Here is a 19,803-nt window from a genome sequence, read left to right as displayed (position 1 = left end):
TTATATTATTATTATTATTATTATTATTATTATTATTATTATTATTATTATTATTATTTGCTTTATTTATTTATCTTTGTTTTTATGGTTTAAAAATCTTTTAATATTTTTGACGTTTTATTTAAACATATATTTTGATTTATTGTTCGTCAAAATGAATTATTTTTAATGTTTATTTATTTATGTTTGTTAATTTAATTAATAAAATAATATAAACAAAAATTATCGTTCGTTTAGTTAAACGAATGAACATGAACAATGGTCTCATTCGTTCATTTATGTTCGTGAACGTTCATTTATGAAGTTCGTTTATACTAATTTATGTTCGTTTTGTTTATATTAATTTATGTTTAAATTTTTTTTATTATATTACCATATTATATGTTCGTTTATATATATATATATATATATATATATATATATATATATATATGTTTATCTTTTTTTGTTTATGTTTATTTATGTCCATGTTATATGCTCCTTTATGTTCATATTCATTTATGTTCAATTTTTTTTTATTATATTACCATATATTATACTAAACAAATATAAACGAACAAAGATAAAAAAAAATACAATGAACTTATATGAACATAAACGAATACATAATATGGTAATATAAAAAATTTGAACATAAATAAATATAAATAAATTAAACGAACGAATATAAATGAACGTCAATGAACATCATAAACAAACGTTCACGAACATAAATAAACGAACAAGACCATTGTTCATGTTCGTTCGTTTAAGTAAAAAAAAAATTATAATTATTGTTCATGTTCGTTTATTTATGAAATAAACAAACATAAATGAATTTTCCGCCGAATAATTCACGAACGGCTCACCGAACATTCAGTTAGTTTACAGCCGTACATATAAGTAAATGATATAAGCAAAAACACATAAAAAAAGCAACATTAAATAATTATATTAGACGAACAAAACATAAAAAAAACATTAAAAAATATATTTAAATAAAACATCAAATATATTAAAAGATATTTAAACTACAAAAACAAAGATAAATAAATAAAGCAATAAATAAATAATAATAATATGATTTTATATAATTTAGATAATTGATTTAAAAAAAAATAATTTTAAAAATAATCTATATTAATTCTATGTATATAATTGTTAAAAGGAAAAGAGTTAAGAAATAAAGGGTAATTTGGTTTTTTTTTAAATGGACTAAGGACCAACATTGCAATTTTTATAAAACAGAGGATATAACCTATCAAATTTTAAATTTAAAGACCAAAAATAAGAATTCGACCAAACCACAGGGACTATTTCTGTAATTTACTCTTTGGAATAATATCTTTATTTAGTAATATATCTTAGATAACTATTTAGAATGTTTTAAAAACTGGTTTTTTAATTGAACCGGTCGGATGACGTTTTCCGGTTCAACCGGATGGTCAAACCGGTTCTATATTTTTATATGTTTTAATTATCCTGCATACATTAACTACAAAATTTGTCATCTTTTTAGTATTAGAAATATAAATAGAATGCAACATATAAAATAATCATTATAGAAGTCAAAATCAAACAAAAAAAACCTAAAACAAACACAAAAATCCAAGAATATCTGGTTCAACCCAGTCCATTCCGGTTCAATTCAGCCGGTTGAACCGATTTTTTACCAAAACCGGCCGGTTCAATCCGGTTAGGAAATTATTATAAAACCGGTCCAAATCGAACCGCCCTCACCTCCCGTTCCTGGTTCGAACCGTTTTTTAAAACACTAACTATTTCAAAACATTTAATCTGGCCGATGATATAGTTATTGAAGCTACATAGAAAGAAAACAGTATAGGATAACATAGATTTGAAGGCTTTTTTTTTTAGTTTAATTATCGGATTTGACTTTTTGATTAGTTCTTACGAAGAATGTTTTGGTTACAGTATTGTAATATTTTTTTTAATGGAAGAAAATGTTTACATATACTAGAAGCGTGTTGAAAGTTTATTACATTTAATCCATTGTTCTAAAACATAAAAAAAAAAAAAGAATAGTCTCAAATTGCACAAGTGGACGTTTTTCATTATAAATGTTATCAAATAAAAGAATGTCACATTAAAATAGAATTGGTGAACTTACCATTAATTACAAACGTATGGTAAAGATAATACAAAAATACATTTGATGTGTAACACTAACAAAAAGCAATGGAAAATATATCACATATATATATATATATATATATATATATATATATATATATATATATATATATATATATATAGAAAAATGAATATACCTTTAAAGGTGTATAAACTTAGGTATCCAAACTCACCAAACTATGTCGTTTTGTATCATATATACATTGTAATTGTCCAATGTTCTAATAATTTAGCTTATAACTTGATTTACTTCCAATATTTTTATAAATTTCACATTTATTTTCCTCTTACATAATTTTCATTTGCAACTATAATATATATACCCTTAAGGGTGTATAAGCTTAGGTATGCAAACTCACCAAAATATGTCGTTTTGTATCATATATACATTGTAATTGTCCAATGTTCTAATAATTCAACTTATAACTTGATTTACTTCCAAGATTTTTATAAATTTCAAATTTATTTTCTTCTTAAATAATTTTCATTTTCAACTATAATATATATAGCCTATTAGGTGTTCAGCAAAAAGATGTGATGTAAGAGAAAGATAATTGTGAAATTTCGAAAAGCTCAAATGTAAATCAAGTTAGGAATTGAAGTTAAAAAACATTATAATGAATATATATCAAACAAAACGATGTATTATGGTGGGTTTGGGTACCTAAGTTTATATACCCTTAAGGGTATATTCACTTTTCCCATATATATATATATATATATATATATATATATATATATATATATATATATATATATATATATATATATATATAATCAAGTTCAACAACGAACGAACCAACGAACTCAATAAAATTCAATTTATCACAAATTTGAAGATTATCATGACTTTGATATCAGAGTAGTGAGAAGCGTTCGTCTTTGGTTTGTGCCAATTGGAGGAGAAGTTGCTTTCGAAATCAATATTAAAGATGGATATTCAATGCTTGGATTCGTCCTCAGTCGAGCAGAAGAGGTTCAAATTTCATAACTGATTTCGTTACTTCGAACAAATAAGAAAAAAATCAAAATCAAAGATGGAGACTCATAACTTAATTCATTACTTCGAACATATAGAAAAGAAACAATGTATCAATCAAATGCATAAGATTTTCTTTTAGATATGACGTTTGTTCATTCTTCAGTACCCTTTAGTTTTTTTTTTTTATTTTATTGATTGTTTTATCTGAAATAGGTTTTATACTCCGTTGGATTCTTTTATCTAATTTTATACTGGGTTTGAGGAACTCCCCCTTTATATGGTGGTTATTAACATTAAAGAACCATGTGACAAACATAGGCATCAATCCGATGCATATGTTTATTTGAAAAACAAAAGTTCAATAGCAACACAGTAAAAAAACAACGGAAGTCCTTAATGTTAGCTTATTTAATACTGCTCCCATATACACAAAATCTTGTTTGATCGGGGAAGAATTGTATTTGTATACACGATGTAACTTTTTTTTTATTGTTGTGATTCATTGACATAATGGGTTTGTTATGATTTAAAATATTTTCAATTTTCAAGCAACTATTATGCTTTCTACAACCTTACTTCTTATTATTATCTTTTCCTAATAAAAGAGTTTCTTGTGGGTTTGTGTACATTGCGATTTTTAACATCAATATATAGTAATTTGGCATGCACATGAAGTGTTTGACAAAATGCTTGAACTAATAGATAAACTAATAACATGGCTGAAAAGGAAAAAAAAAACATAGCTCTTAATCCATTAAGCCAAGATGTCCAAAACCTCATAATAGTTAAATATAAGTGACTTGATCCATAAAGTCGAACGCTTTAAGCCTTTGCATGGCTTAATGAAGCCCAAACACCAAAGATGAATTCCAAAGGTCAAAAATCACTCCAAAATGTCTTAAAAACCACTTAATACCTTAAGACCTTAGTCTAAATTTCTAGATCTTATTCAAAGGGACTTCTTAAGTCATAAAGTTCCTGCCTTTATGACTTAGCATGACTTAATGGGACCCAAAATAAAACTCTATGTCCCAAGCTTCACTAAAAGACTACCAAACTTGCATGGAAGGTTTATACTCATCAAGATCCAAACTTTATGACTCCATAACCCCATCAAAGGCCAAATATGAAGCTCCAAGGTTCTGGAGTAACTTCTACTCACAAGCACGAAAAAGGGACCAAAATCATAACAAAGTGCCACCTAGCTAGATCTGCAAGAAAGAGTTGTCAAGGTTGAGACTGTATACATTCAGAAGTCAGATCTAGGTGCACAAAGCATGGATCCAAAAGCTCAAAGTCAAGCAATGACTCTTCAAGAAGTTCCTTCTTCCTCCTCAAGCACCAAAACACACAAAAATCACTTTGAAGCTCTAAAATAACTCAAGTGGGGGCTAAGGATCAACTTCTAGGGTTTAGAGGTATGGAGGCTGAAGATATTAGGGTTAGGTTATGAGTTAAGGAGCTTAAATAGGGTCCAAGACCCTAAAATAGGGTTTGAGTTTGATTGGAGTACGCCCAACGTACTCCGAAGAACACCCACGACCATCTTGGTCAGTACACCCAACGTACGCCAAGGTATGCCATGCGTACTGCTCTCTTCACTAGTATGCCCCGCATACCCTTTGTGTACGCCCCAGGTACCCGACTAAACCTTAAAACCACCAAACTTCCGAAGGCCATAACTTCTTCATTATAATCATGTTTCTGATGATCCTTATATCCACGGAAAGGTAAAGAGAAGCCGTACACTTCTATCAACTCATACCGTCCTTAAGACCTTCCGAACAAAAATCTAATTTCCACAAAATCCTGAACTGACACTTTACTAGAGATACCCTTAGGCTCCAAAACACGAACAAAACACCCAGATCACTTCAAATACATCACTCACACCCCAATGGGCCTATATCTCACCTTTTCAAAGACCCTAATCCTTATAATGACCGATCTTTGGGACACAGCCTCGAATTAGGAATCGATTCGGAACAAGGCGTTATAAAAATGAAACTAATGGGCATTTGATTTCAGTTGAAAACATACAATCAATGTAAATGATGCATACCAAGAAAATGTTAAATGTCGAATACTAACAAAATGAAACACATGATGTTGCATACCTAATATTTTTCCAGCTATGACCTCTAATTTTTCATCTCAATAAGTGCCTTTGTTGATCGGTAACAAATACGATAATTCAGATCACTGAGCCATATAATCCATCTTAAACCAATATATAAATTATCATAGTCTTATTACGAGTATAAAAAGTTAGAACAGTAAGAAAAAAAAAATAAAGAACTTGTTTGATGCAATACCATACTCATTGTTAGTAAAAATCATTAAAAACTATGGTTGAGAATTTTTTACCTGATTTGGTTTTCTTGATTGTTGGGGGTTCCCTCTCAAAGAAGCTACATATTGATCATCTATTATGAAGCTTTTTAGTTAACAAATTAGTGAAACCAAAATGGATATATGTTTCTCTATTCTTAAACACGAAATGTTTATTGAAAATTTGTAAAAAATTAGGGTCCTTTCTCTTACTTTTAGTATTAAGTTAGCAGGGAAAAAAACTTATATTAATTATTAAGTGAAAAGGAAAGAACATCTTACATGATGTTTGTGTAGTTCTGTTGTTGTTCCTGCTGCAATATCTTGGTTATATAGATAGTCAAGTACAAGTACAAGTAGTAGTTTTCTAAATCTTCCAAAGTTGGTACATGGTGGTAGGTTCACTCTTTCTTTAGTAATCAGAGGTCCATGATATGTTATTATTTCAGAACTAATCCATAACTTCATGCCTAACTAAACATCAATATGATCAATAAATGCATATTTATATTAAAGATCCTTAAACCAACATTATTTGGATTATAATACTTGCTATCAAGCTTGATGTATTTATCAATTTTAATTCAAATCATTTGGAACCATATCATGTTAAAGTTGAAAAGTAGCCAATCTGATCGCAAAGTGAAAGTGTAGTTCTCTTTATTAGAATTGAGAGTTGGTCAAACAGAGGAGTACGCTGGGCGTACAAGCCTGTACGTGCAACGTACAAGCTCTTAAGTCAGTACGCTTAGCGTACAAGCTGAGTATGCCCCGCATACTCAGCAGAGTGGGATTTTGGTTTTTTGGCTTCGGTTTGGGCCATCTTTTGGGCTTTGTTGTTTTGGGCCCTGCTGGGCCGTCAGGTTTTGGGTTGATATCTATTTTTTGAGGCCCACTATGGATTTGGGCCCAATTTGGAAAATTGGGCCATGGATTGAGCCTTGGGTAGTTTTTGGTATTTGGCCCTTATGGACTATTAGGTTTGGGCCTAAGTCTTGGTCCAAAAGTAGGTAAGGGGTAAATTGGTCATTTAACATAGTAATGGGCTTATGGTTATGGATTGGAACCCAATTGTTGATTGGGTGTTGTTTTGAATTTGATAGTTCGGCGATTTGTCAACCAGCAGCCATGGATTTTCTGTTTGATTCGGCAGTACGAGGTGAGTCTTCTCACTATATCCATGGGTCGAAGGCACCAATGCCGGCCCATTATATGTTATGTGATATGCTAGTTCTCTGTGTGATACTTACATGGAAGACCCCGGGGGTATCCCGTGACACTTGGATATCATACCATGGGGGGAGCCAATGACATTCTAGGTAAAGACCATGGGGGGAGCCCATGACATTCTAGATAAAGACCATAGGAGGAGCCCATGGCAATTATACGTTTGTTCCATGATAATCGGTGGTTGTATGGTATTTTGGGGATCTCACTAAGCTTTGTGCTTACGGTTTTCAGTTTATGTTTTAGGTACTCCAGTTTTCAAATGAGAGAGCTTGGGATGATTGCAGAGCACACACCACATGTTTCCACATTCTATGGATTAATTTGATTTGATGATGTTTTGCTAAATATTGGTTACCCTGGTTTTATGTAAATAATTTGTATTAAAGATTTATTAATCTAAAAACAAAAAATTTTATGTAATGATTTTCGGGACGTTACACATTTATTTCTTGGATACAAATGGCCATGATTTGATAATTGTAAACCTGGATAAAAAAGGTGAAAGTTTCCATTTTGTAAACATTGAAAAAAATGTCCTTAAGTTAACGAGGTGTCCAAGGAATTGAACCTCTTGCAACCAAAACTCGCACTTCGAGAACTTAACATAAAGTCGTTCTCGCCTCAAAACCACAGAAGCTCACAAAGATGCTCCTTATGCTGCTCTCTGGTCTTGGATTACACCAAGATATCAACAATAAACAAGATAACTAAGCGATCGAGCATCGGCCTGCATACCCGATTCATCAAATCCATAAATATCATAGGCGTATTGGTGAGCCCGAATGACATCATCACAAACTCATAATGCCCATAACGAGTCCGGAACACGATCTTCTCCACGTCCTCCTCCCTCACCCTGACCTGATGGTACCCAGACCTTAGTTAAATCTTGATGAACCAAGATGCTCCCTGCAACTGATCAAAGAGATCATCAATCCGCAGAATGGGATAACGGTTCTTCACCGTTAACTTGTTCAGCTCCTAATAGTCGATGCACATCCAATGCAAACCATCCTTTTTCCTGAAAAAATAGAATTTTCGCTCCCCAAAGAGAACTACTCGGGCATATAAACTGCTTGCCTAGCAGCTCGTGCAGCTGACATGATAGCTTATGCATCTCAGGTGGTTCCAATCGGTATGACGCCTTGGAAATAGGGGCCGTACCTGGCACAAGGTCGATCCTGAACTCAACCTTCCTATCAGAAGGCACACTGAGTAACTCCTCTAGGAATACATCCGTGAACTCCTTGACAACCGGAACATCAACAACTGACACCTGATCCCTAACCCGCATATCCACCACATAAGCCAAATAACATGAACACCCATGTTGAATATACAATCGATCCTTGGCTACCGAACAAAACCTTGAAACCAACCTGTTGCCCTATTCGTAAATAACTAGTTCTCCCTTACTTGGGTTTCAAACTACTATGCGCTGACCCTATCAATCGATCATGACATAGAAATGGATCATCCAATCCATACTCATTATCACGTAGGCATCCCCCATGGGAATCAGAATAAAATCTATCGGAAAGGATACCTCGAAGATCTCCAGAACGTAACCCTGATAAACGGAAGGAGCAGAAACTCCGTGTTCGTTTGCGATAGAAACTCGCAACAGACACTCCAACTCCCCAATAGGCAAAGAAAACTCCCTACTAAAGGACTGAGAAACAAAAGTACGACTCGCACCCGAGTCAAACAATACAAGAGCAGGCAATGAGTTCACTAAGAACGTACCTAACAGAGGTACAAACATATGAGCATAAAACAAACATAATCAATAATATAAGGGATAAAAACATACCAGTCACGATATCTGGTGATGTCCTGGCCTCCTGGGCAGTGAGATGGAAAGCGCGACCTCGAGCCCTCGGGGGCTCCACCCTGTCCTGACTCCTGTCAGTGATCCTCAAAGTAACTAGCATGGAGGCTTGCGCCGACTTGGCGGCGAGCAACGGAAAATTGACCTTCACATAGCCAACCTAATCACAATGATAGCAAATCCTCATACTATGAACCGGGGATGAATGGCGGTAGTCCCTCACATAATGCTCCTCCCTGCCACATTTGTGGCACACACTACCAAATCGACATGCTCTAACATGAACCATTCTGCACTTCCCACAAGTGCAGCCTCCCTGACCTCTAGACCAAGAATCAGCGACTTTGAACTGCTTTGGCATCGGTTGCGACTGAGTCAGGGCCTGCCTCTGCTCTCTCTCAACTGAAACTCTATCTCAAGCTCACGCCGTCGGGTGGCCTACTGCAACTCCAACAAAGTATCACACCGCTGAGTAGAAACAAAATGCCTGATGTCCATCTTAAGCATGCTCAGATAACGGTTCATCTAAGCCTACTCTGAAGCAAACTCAGTGCAAAAAATATCCCTCTCAGTAAATATCCAATTGATCTCCGTCACCGACTCCGATCCCCACCGCAGGTCTAAAAACTCCCGAGCCAACCTCTCTCTCTCGACCCGAGGAACATAGCGAGTATGAAACATCTCCATGAACTGATCCCATGATACCGAAGCCCTCTGCTCAGCAGAATACGATCTCGTGACAAGTCTCCACCAATCCTTCACTCCGGACCTCAGAAGGTTCAAAGCGCACCTGAAGAAGGTCAGTAGGGCATGAACAAGTGAAGAAACATCCCTCCACATCAGATAGCCACATCATGGCTATGATTAGGTCTTGAACTCCATTGAAAGTCGGGGGCTTCGTCTTATCGAAGTCCCGATACTGAAAGACCCGCCCTATCCCAACACCTGCAGCCGCCACGGCTGCGGAGGCTGCAGCAGCAGCCGTCTCAGCAATAGCTGCATAGCGATCGTAAAAGAACTCCATCATAATGGTCTTGATAGACCCAAAATTTTCCAGAATCTGATCCCGAATAATGGCCACAACCTCCTCATGACCTGATCCTGACATCCAACTCATTTGATCCCATCTGCTTGCTAGTCATTGATCTGGATCCAGATCTAATCTCAACTCGCCTCGTAGTCACCATACTGAAAATATACCTAGAAGATATCAGATAACACGCATATCAAAATGGGGAACCAACTCCCAATGAAGCCCTAGGAGTTGTGACTTCCTTGCTTCGCGTACGGGTCTTATGATTTCAGCATTACAAGCCCATACTACCTTCCACACCTACCCATATTTGTTTCAAGGATCATCACAACACCCTAACAATACTCATAGCATAGTCAAATACTCAATCCTCACTCCTTATAGGAAAGTTAAACATCTCATGATTGGTCGACTTACTCTTCACGTCTCATCCATGAAACTTCCACCAAACATATAACACTTGTGTATGCTAGTCATACATAACACTAGACCATATAGACATTTGAATATCTGATCCTACCCTATGCCCTTCATTAAACGAGAATAGAAAATAAGGCCAAACCAAACATTCTCAGGCTATAGGATCTTAGTTATATATAACTATGATGCATATACTAAGAAACTATAGTAATGATGTCAATTCCATAAGAGAAAGGACCTAGGCTATCAAGCATCATATAATCAGGCAATTCTATCATGTAATTCCTAAAGATCCCTAGCCTATCACTAGCATATTGTTCTAACATATCACAATATCAAATAACAGTATGGTATTTTGGGTCTACTTACTGGCTCTGATTGATCGTATATATCGCATCCTCCTTGTTTATATTTGAAAACCTTTTGAAAATCATTAAAAAAAATATTTTCCTTAGTTTGAGACTGGATTCACATGAGTGTTCCTCCAATTCACTCAAACCAAGGCTTTGATACCAACTTGTAACTTTCAAAAAGTTCTTGAAAATTTTAAACTTTTGAGATAATTACAAACCATCATTTATTACAAATTGTTTTTGAAATAAGTTTCACATTAGAGTTTTCTCATAAATCATAACACAAAATACAAGGAGGTGCATGATCAAGCCTTCGCCTTCCCATGATCATCTAAGGTACCTGAAACATAATCAAAAACTATAAGCCCAGAGCTTAGTGAGTCTTCCCCAAAATACCACCACAATCCATAGTCATGACTATCATGCAACAACATGCATAAAGAACCTTCAGCATGTCTGGACCACCACACTTGGCCTACAGCCTGTCTGGACCGTTCTCCATGCCTTCAGCCTGACTGATCTGCCTCACAGGCCTTCAGTTTATCTGGGTTGCCCTGGGTTTGTTGGCCTTCGACACAAAGCAGGACCACCTCAACACAACCACACACATGTCGACATATACATAAGTCATAAACACATAATCAATCAACAGGTAAGCACAGATCATACAAATCAATAAGAATATCATCATCCTATCTACCAAGATTCAGATCTAACAGATCACTATAGTACTCAATTATACGATAATCTGGATAACAATCCAAAGGGCCGACCTTGGTACCTTTGACCCGTAAATATAGTGAGGAAAACTCACCTCACAGGTAACTGAACTGATAAAATGTAACTCCGAATCCTAGCTCCTGATTCAAATACCTACAACCATCATGTGACCGATTCCATCAAAATCTCAAAATACCCGAAATGCCCTCAAAAGTCCAACTTGGTCAACCATGGTCAAAGTCAAAGTCAACATTCAAGGTCAACAGTCTATGTTGACCAAACTCGTCGAGTGCACCTCTTGGACTATTCGAGTTCTTACTATATTATGAGAATTGCAAAAACGCTAGCCAACTTGCTAAGTTAGCTGGAAAACTCACCGAGTTTTCCCAGCTTAACACATTCAGTCCTTTTGTTGGGTTTTATATACTATAACACTCCTATGGTGCACATACAACCGTAATTCTTTGGATCTAAGTTTTCTATAGCTATACATGCAACAAAATTATCCAAAAGCATGAAACCTATAACTACCATACAACATAGATATTTTAAACATAAACACTAGTTAGATAATTACCTCTTGTTGTAGCTTGTAGAATTTGGCCTTTTAAGAGCTTAGCACCTCAAGTGTGATGCCTCAAACGGTTCACAAGACACCATGAACAAAAGATGAATATGAGAGAAAAGTTATGGAGCTCAAATCGGCTAGGCTTACACCTTAGGAGTCTTGGGGGCCCATTTTGCAAGCTTAGGGGTTCAATATATAGTTTGGAATTCCTAGGGTTTCAACTTGTAAACACTAATTACCTTGGGATTTTAATCCAATAACTCATTAGCCTTATGGAATAACACTTCATGGACTCTCACATAAACTTAGTCCATCAGTAATCAATCATGGGTCATTGGCCCAAACTATATGTATCACTGATTTACATAATCAGTCCCCGTTAATTTAATTAGTCTCTTTTGATCACTAAATTAATTCCAAATTAATTTTTTATCAATACTAATTAAATAATACGATTTTTGAATTAATATATTATACATATTATACTTATAATATATTAATAAATCACAAATAACCTCTTTCTCAAATATCCATCCTATCAAATTGTTCTGTTGAATGCAACCGGAAATGGACCATGCTACTCTCAGGTAAAGTACATACAGACTATATTTATGAGCTTAGGCACCTAATCCAGCAGTCTCCCACTTGGATAATTATAATAACTATAATTACAGGTACGACTCCAAAATCCGATTAGCAATCGTAGCTCTCAAAAGCTGCTTATTGAACTCTGATCTTATCAGCAGCACGTCCATTAGATAAGGGATCATATATTCCTCCATTATAGGTATCGTATGGACATGAGACATGGATTATAATAATTCTATATGTCCATGTGTTGTTTCCTTATTTCCGATTTATGACGACTGGCTAATTGAACAAATCAAATCAGTCCAGGCTTGGCCAAACGCTTAGGGTTGTCATCACTAAATCATCGAGATGCCCACAAATATGGCTTTCATCCCTCTTAGGGTAAAAGGAACGGATGAACTTCGACTCATATGTTTGCTCTATTTACTTATCAAATCACACACAACAATATGTTTTATAACACCAAGTTACTGGTGTGTTAACATATCATCAATGTGCAACCGACTTGTAAACTGCAACTATATGTCTCCGTTTCACGAATATAAGATATTATCGTCTCACAATCACCTATGATGAAATCCATGAAGTGATTCAGATGAGTGTGGGTTTAATCCAACACTCAAATCTTATTACAGGAGTACTCATGACCACTGCAACAAACTTTGCTATGTCTAAATACTTTAGACAATCTACAGTCAGATTCATGATAATCATGCCTCAATACCTACTTCCGAAGTATGATCGACTGTAGATGGTTTGAATAATCTTATTATTCAGGAAGTCAAAACATGTGAAGTGAAATACAAGAACAATCGAATCCAATATGGTCTCCAAACTTTTGAATATAAATAAACACCTTTTATTTAATCACCATATTGACTACATATTATTCTTTGTATAATGTTTCGATTAATTAACTTAATACTTGAATTAAAACAATAGTTATCCCATGCTCCAAGCATGCACACTATGTTTACCTATTGCCCTTACTTTGTGAAATAGATCAGTTGAAAACATTTCGATGATGCTTATATCACAATTCCAAATCCTTAGTGTAAGAACACCTAATTCTTGCCACTATCATGCAATGATCCTTTTGTAATGTCGAGGTACAAAAGTCACAAAGAATTTGCCAACAATATTATAAAGTATTCCTTTAGAGATTGATAACAAAACAATTTCAAGGAAGCGAAGTCTCAAATTCAAAGTACATTCCTTTGAACATCCTTCTTGCATAAATAGATTCTTAATATCCATCTCCCATTATGGAAACATTTCCATATATTCCATATGACAAGTCATTATAAATAGAATCATGTCTATTCATAATAATGTCAATATGGTCCATCCATTACTATACTTCCAACTATCCTTAAGCAACTAATCCTCAGTGAACCATAGATCGTCCTTGACAGTTGCTTAACTACCTTAGTCATGTACGGTTCTAATCCTTTTCCCTCTTAATGCCCTAGGAATTTGGAAAAATAGAACACGTGAATATTATAGCATATGATATCGATCCTATACCCGAATCATATGGGATACAATTCATAATGTCTTACATAAAGACATGATACTTGACCAATCTTTTGCTATAATATTTTCATATATAGAATTTTCAATGTTGAAACAATTCAATATGATATTCACATATGCTCGTGACTAAGTTTGATTAAAACTTCAATCTAAACTTTTAGATTTGAAGTGAAGTATAAGTATCCTCTCCCTTACTATAGCGAAACAACTTTTCAAATTTTGCAACTTTGCAAATTTGTAACCTTTGTTTCCTATAACTAGTATATCTAACTTGCAACACTTCACATAATAATCATGCTCCCACTCACGATAATTATATTCTTACTAGCATAACACTTATGCTCTCACTAGCTTTGACATATACTCAGAAATCAACTGGACTTCTAGAAATAAATACTTATTGACTTTTTACCAAAGTTCAGATTTTCGATGCGAGATACTTTGACAAGCCTAAATCTAAGTTCATACACCTTTTATAAGAAAGCTCATATGTGTCTAAACTATTAAGAACTTACAAAAATAAGTTCTGAATTTTCAAACTATTTGTCATTTCTCACAATTCGAAATATGAAGAGGGATGCCAGAATTATAATCGAATTTGAGAATGCAACTAACACAACTTCTACCTCCTTAAAATCTATTTAGTGAAAGCGTTTCCTCACAATTATTTTATTGAATTAGAGAGAAACCTTATGTCACTTTGATTTTATGGTGTATGTGTTCCTATCCATGAGAAACTGTCATTTCCAATCATTATTGTTAGATAAGGTCTATAGCAGATTCAAACTCATATGGACTAAACTTGTTCAATCTTAATTTCTTGCACTTGGCAGCACAAGGACCTACCATGTCTTCCAAGTTGTTGAGCATATCACTCTTACTGATCAATACACTTTCACTGATCAAGGTGCTTTGCCTTATGCAAACAATTGAGAACTCATAGTTATCACATGCATAGTCAACTTTAACTGGAATTGGCGTAGAAACAAGAATATGTCAACACGATAGTTACAAACCTCAAGTCGTGTGCTAGTGATAAACGATAGGTTTATTCTTGATTAGTTCTTAAACTTTTCAAGATCTTTTAATACTCTTACTTACTTCTTGACATATATGATTCTCTTATCAAGACACATTCATTGACAACCAAATATTCAAGAGTTAGTGCGGGTTCTTATCAAGAATGACACTTCATATAATTGGTCTTAGTTGGACTTTGTCTTATCTACCAATTTCAAATGTGTTATAAACCTACTTAAGACATGTCACTCAATTCAAAAAATTGGAGTATGACTCTAAGACTTGAATTTAGAACAAAGTATAATCATATTCACAAAACTCTTAGTAAATCATGACAAATAGTCTTATTGTTCTTTATGGTGGACCTGATCAGTGCACAACAGTGTGTACTAGATCCCCTAGTCCTTCACTTAATTCACACACACACACACATATATATATATATATATATATACATATATATATATATATATATATATATATATATATATATATATATATATATATATATATGAACAAGGAATTAGTCTTAATTTCCCAAAGATGAAGGTTCTCATTCATCATACAATACAAGTTGCATGATTCCAAGTTTCTGTCCAATTGAAACTTGGTGATGAAAATCTTTCCTTATTTGGTAAATTTAGACACTACCACAAATGAAAAAATCAAATTCATATTGCTAAAAATAGAAATATACAAACATCAATTTTCACAAATGTCATTGTAAGGAAATATAAAGTAAGATAAAATCAAAATTTTTCTTTATTTATAAAACATGGAAAACTTGTCCTTACAATGCAAATACATATGAAAACTATGTTGCTACATATTTCTAAGTAATCTATTATAACTCTTAAGTAGCAGGTCACAATTCTGATCATCGAGTCATGCGATCGAAATCCATCTCTTCGTGATCAGACTCAACCTGCTCTTTCTTTAAGCTTCCTTTCTCTTATTCGATCCTTCAAAACATCAAAATGTAATTTTATCACATCATGTATTAAGAATCTAGAAATAGGAACTTAATAGAGTTAGATAGTGGACTTACCTGAAGCAGAGTCAAACACTTTGACTTTACTATACTTGTGGTCTTTCAGGCAAATGCGGCAGCTTCGCATCCAATGCCCCTTCTCTTGGAAATAGAAACAAACAGATTCTTTTGGAATGACACACGGGAAAATCTCAAACTCAGCCTTTCTACCATTTGATCAAACGGTTTGACCATGGACGATCCTTTTCCATTGGGAAGAAAAGACTTTTCTAGACTTCCAATGTTTCCATTGTCAATGTCCACGGAGGTTTGGGAAGTCGATCTTCCAATCAAATTTGCTTTACCAGTGCACCAAATCATTGCTGATTCACTAGCAATAAGCAAATAAGTAAGATCAATAAGGGTCACGTCGTGATCTGTCATATAGTAGTCTTTAACAAATTGATCATACGACTCATGCAGTGACTGAAGAACCAAGTCAACAACCAACTTCCTCAGGAAAACGACACCCAACATTCCCAGCCTGTCAATATGCAACTTCATCTCCAAGATGTGATCACATACAGACTTTCCATCTTCGTGTTTTCTTGCCAATAGGGGTTGAGTGATCTTAAACTTTTCAAGTCGACGAACATGTGGGTTAGGGAGAATTATTGGAGGAGGTGGAGGAAGTGAAATATGATTTCTGGGAATATCATCTTCATGCGGAAAGCTTTTTCTAAAGGATTCGGGAAGACTATAGTTGTCAAAACTAGACATCTACAAGGGAGAAATTCAAGTTTAGCTGATATAATTCCTTAATATGACACCCAAATGAAATATTAAGGCTAGGACCCAACACAATATTCTACAATTCGGAAAAGGGATGTCGTAATCCAATTGCAAACTATTTTCTTGTAGGTAAATGGCGATTTACCAATTCCACCACAAAAATTAAATTTTAAACGAATTAAGTTTTAAATGAAATTCCTAGATCTTTTGAGATTCATTGAACTTTTCAATGGCATGTTTAATCTTGATTATGCCCTTCAAGTTTGTGACTGGGATACCGAGGATCACAAACAAGGTGTGAATAACCAATCAAATTAGCTTGGTACTCTCGATGCCATTAATCACCTAATCAATGTGTCTGTTTACCTAAAAAGAACTGCAATACTCAAATAGTTTTTGGATCTGAAGCCTTCCCTTCAATCTAGACATTTCCAACCTTAGGTTCCATGAAAATTAGGGTTTCTAGACAGAGGAGGCAAATAGGGAGGCCATTCATGAGACTTAAGGCCTTTAAATAGGGTGCAACACTGTAAAAATTAGGGTTTCATTATTAGCTACCAACTCGTCGAGTTTGCCTCTCCAACTCTTCGAGTTGGTCCAAAAAGATGTGCGGCCCAAGGCCTTTCAACACATCGAGTTAAGGCCATGAACTCGACGAGTTTCAAGGGAATCTTGTCTTTTGAATAATATTCCCATACTTGGAAATCGGGATGTTACAGATTTATATGTGAATTACATGAGATTTATATGTGAATCACATTTAATTCATATTTGATTCACTTGTGATTTACATGTGATTTATATGTGAATTACATGAGATTTACATGTGAATCACATGTAATTCATATGTGATTCACTTGCGATTTACATGTGAATTACATGTGATTCATATATGAATTACATGATATTTACATGTGAATCACATGTAATTCATATGTGATTCACTTGTGATTTACATATGAATTACATGTGATTCATATGTGAATTACATGATATTTACATGTGAATCACATGTAATTCATATGTGATTCACTTATGATTTATATGTGAATTACATGAGATTTACATGTGAATCACATGTAATTCATATGTGATTCACTTGTGATTTACATGTGAATTACATGTGATTAATATGTGAATTACATGATATTTACATATGAATCACATGTAATTCATATGTGATTCACTTGTGAATTACATGTGATTTATATGTGATATACATGATATTAACATGTGAATCACATGTAATTCATATGTTATTCACTTGTGATTCACATGTGAATCACTACACACTTATAATCCTGCTTCCCAATAATTATTAAAATATTTGACTTTGACCTCTAGAGATCATTATCAAGGGCTTATTCATAAATTTCTACCAATTTGTGATGTGATGATTGTAACAGTAAAAAAAAACTTAACACCATGATAGCAAATGAATACTTTGAGACACACCCAGAGTTGAAGAAGAAATTTGATGATGAAATGAGAAATGGTCATTAGGGATATTGATTTGTTGGTGAGAAGCCATTTTAATTCATTCCTTTTTGTTTGAGATTTTAATTTGTAGAAATAAAAACAAGATGAACAAATAAACAAACACAAGATGTTGTCTATTTATCCATTCTAGAGGCAACGTGAATTTCTGTTTTGATTTGATGAATGGAAAGGTATAAAATCACCAAATGCATAAATATGAATTCCAAACTTGTTTTCTTCATGTATTTTGTGATATCATAAGATAGAAATATAATTTCTTTGACTAAATTGTTTTCTAATATTTCAAAAGGAATATATATTAAAAAAAATTAGGTTTTCTTTGATGGGCCTGGGGCTAGTCATTTTATTAGCAGCCCAAGTATGGTAGGAAATCATATTAGGGTGTTTTAGAGATTGTATTATATAAAAATTAAGTGAATCAAAGCAAAAATCAATAGGAAATAGATTGGATTGTTGTTCGGTTAAACATTTGGTTTCGTTTTGGACCAAATAGTCATTAATTTAAAAAAAAAGAAGTTAAAAGTGGATTTTCAAAAGGCTTGTAGCAACAAGATAGAAGCACCGCAACAAGTTCCTATCTTGTCCTAGAAATATTTTCTTCAAAGCTTTGTACTCTTACACAAAGAAAGAAAACATTAATGATTTAAATAAAAGAATCATCTAATATGTAACTTTAAAGACCAAATAGTAAGTAAGATGTTGCATTCATATTTGAATTAACTATTTTTTAAGTATTTCAGTTGGTGAGTTTTGATCATATGTAACTTATACACTTCGTATTCTTCATAATCAATCATTATGATATCAAAGAATCATTGTCTGAGTTTGTCACCTGATCAGAATATTTCATTCTTAAATTCTAAGTGTACCTGAAGCTGCAAATTGGACATGTCAAGATCTATAACATAATCAGTTAGAAAGGAATAAGAAAAGAAATAGATCAAATGCTAACTTTCCAAGAAATCACCGACTTCTTGTTGGATGAGGCTTGCCACTGAGCTTCTGCACACAACCATGCTGGTATCTGACATGTGAAAAAGCATTTTTAGAAAATTAACTAAAATAAAGAGAGGATGTAATGTAATGACCATAAGAAAAGAAACAAACCTAATATTCTTCATTCAATAATGCTTCACGAATAATGTAATGGATAGATTCCGAACAAAGCTCCATTATCTCCAATTAATATCTCAATTTCATCTTTCTTATCACAAACCACAAACCCTAATTTCCACTTATTGAAATCATCTATATCCTCGGGATCTTCACAGTAAGTTCGCATATGAATCACATTCATCAAAATGGTTGTACCAATGCAAACCACTGCGATCACTAGAAGTATGTCTTTCAGAAGCATTAGAATCATCAATATCTGAAGCTGCAAGAAGAGCTTCCTTACCTTGTACAATGATATCCACAATTGATTTCAGTACCCCATCTATCGTCGACGTACCGACGTCAATGAAAGACGGTAACTCCTTCACTGCACGGCCCGATGGCGATGATGATATTAAAGTCGCCTTTGATTTGAGATAACCATCTCTTTTTTCTCTGTTCTCTTCCGATCAAATGGATCGATCAATCAAGGATTGGTTATTGGTAGCTGTTGTTGATCGTTGACGGAGGTAGAGGTGGTCGATTGAGGGAGGACGAAGACAATCGATAGAGAGGAGATCTGGAGACGTGTGAAGAACATGAGACATGAGGGAGAAAGATGAAAATAAATTATTATGAATTATATATTTAATGTCGATTTTGTCCTTCTGATCTTTTAGAAAAAGTCTAACATGCCA

Source organism: Lactuca serriola, chromosome 9 (assembly GCF_051521515.1).
Source record: "Lactuca serriola cultivar US96UC23 chromosome 9, Lser_US96UC23_V15, whole genome shotgun sequence".
In the NCBI taxonomy this organism is placed as follows: Eukaryota; Viridiplantae; Streptophyta; class Magnoliopsida; order Asterales; family Asteraceae; genus Lactuca; species Lactuca serriola.
The sequence above is the reverse complement of the archived record's forward strand: the minus strand, read 5'-3'. Positions refer to the sequence as shown.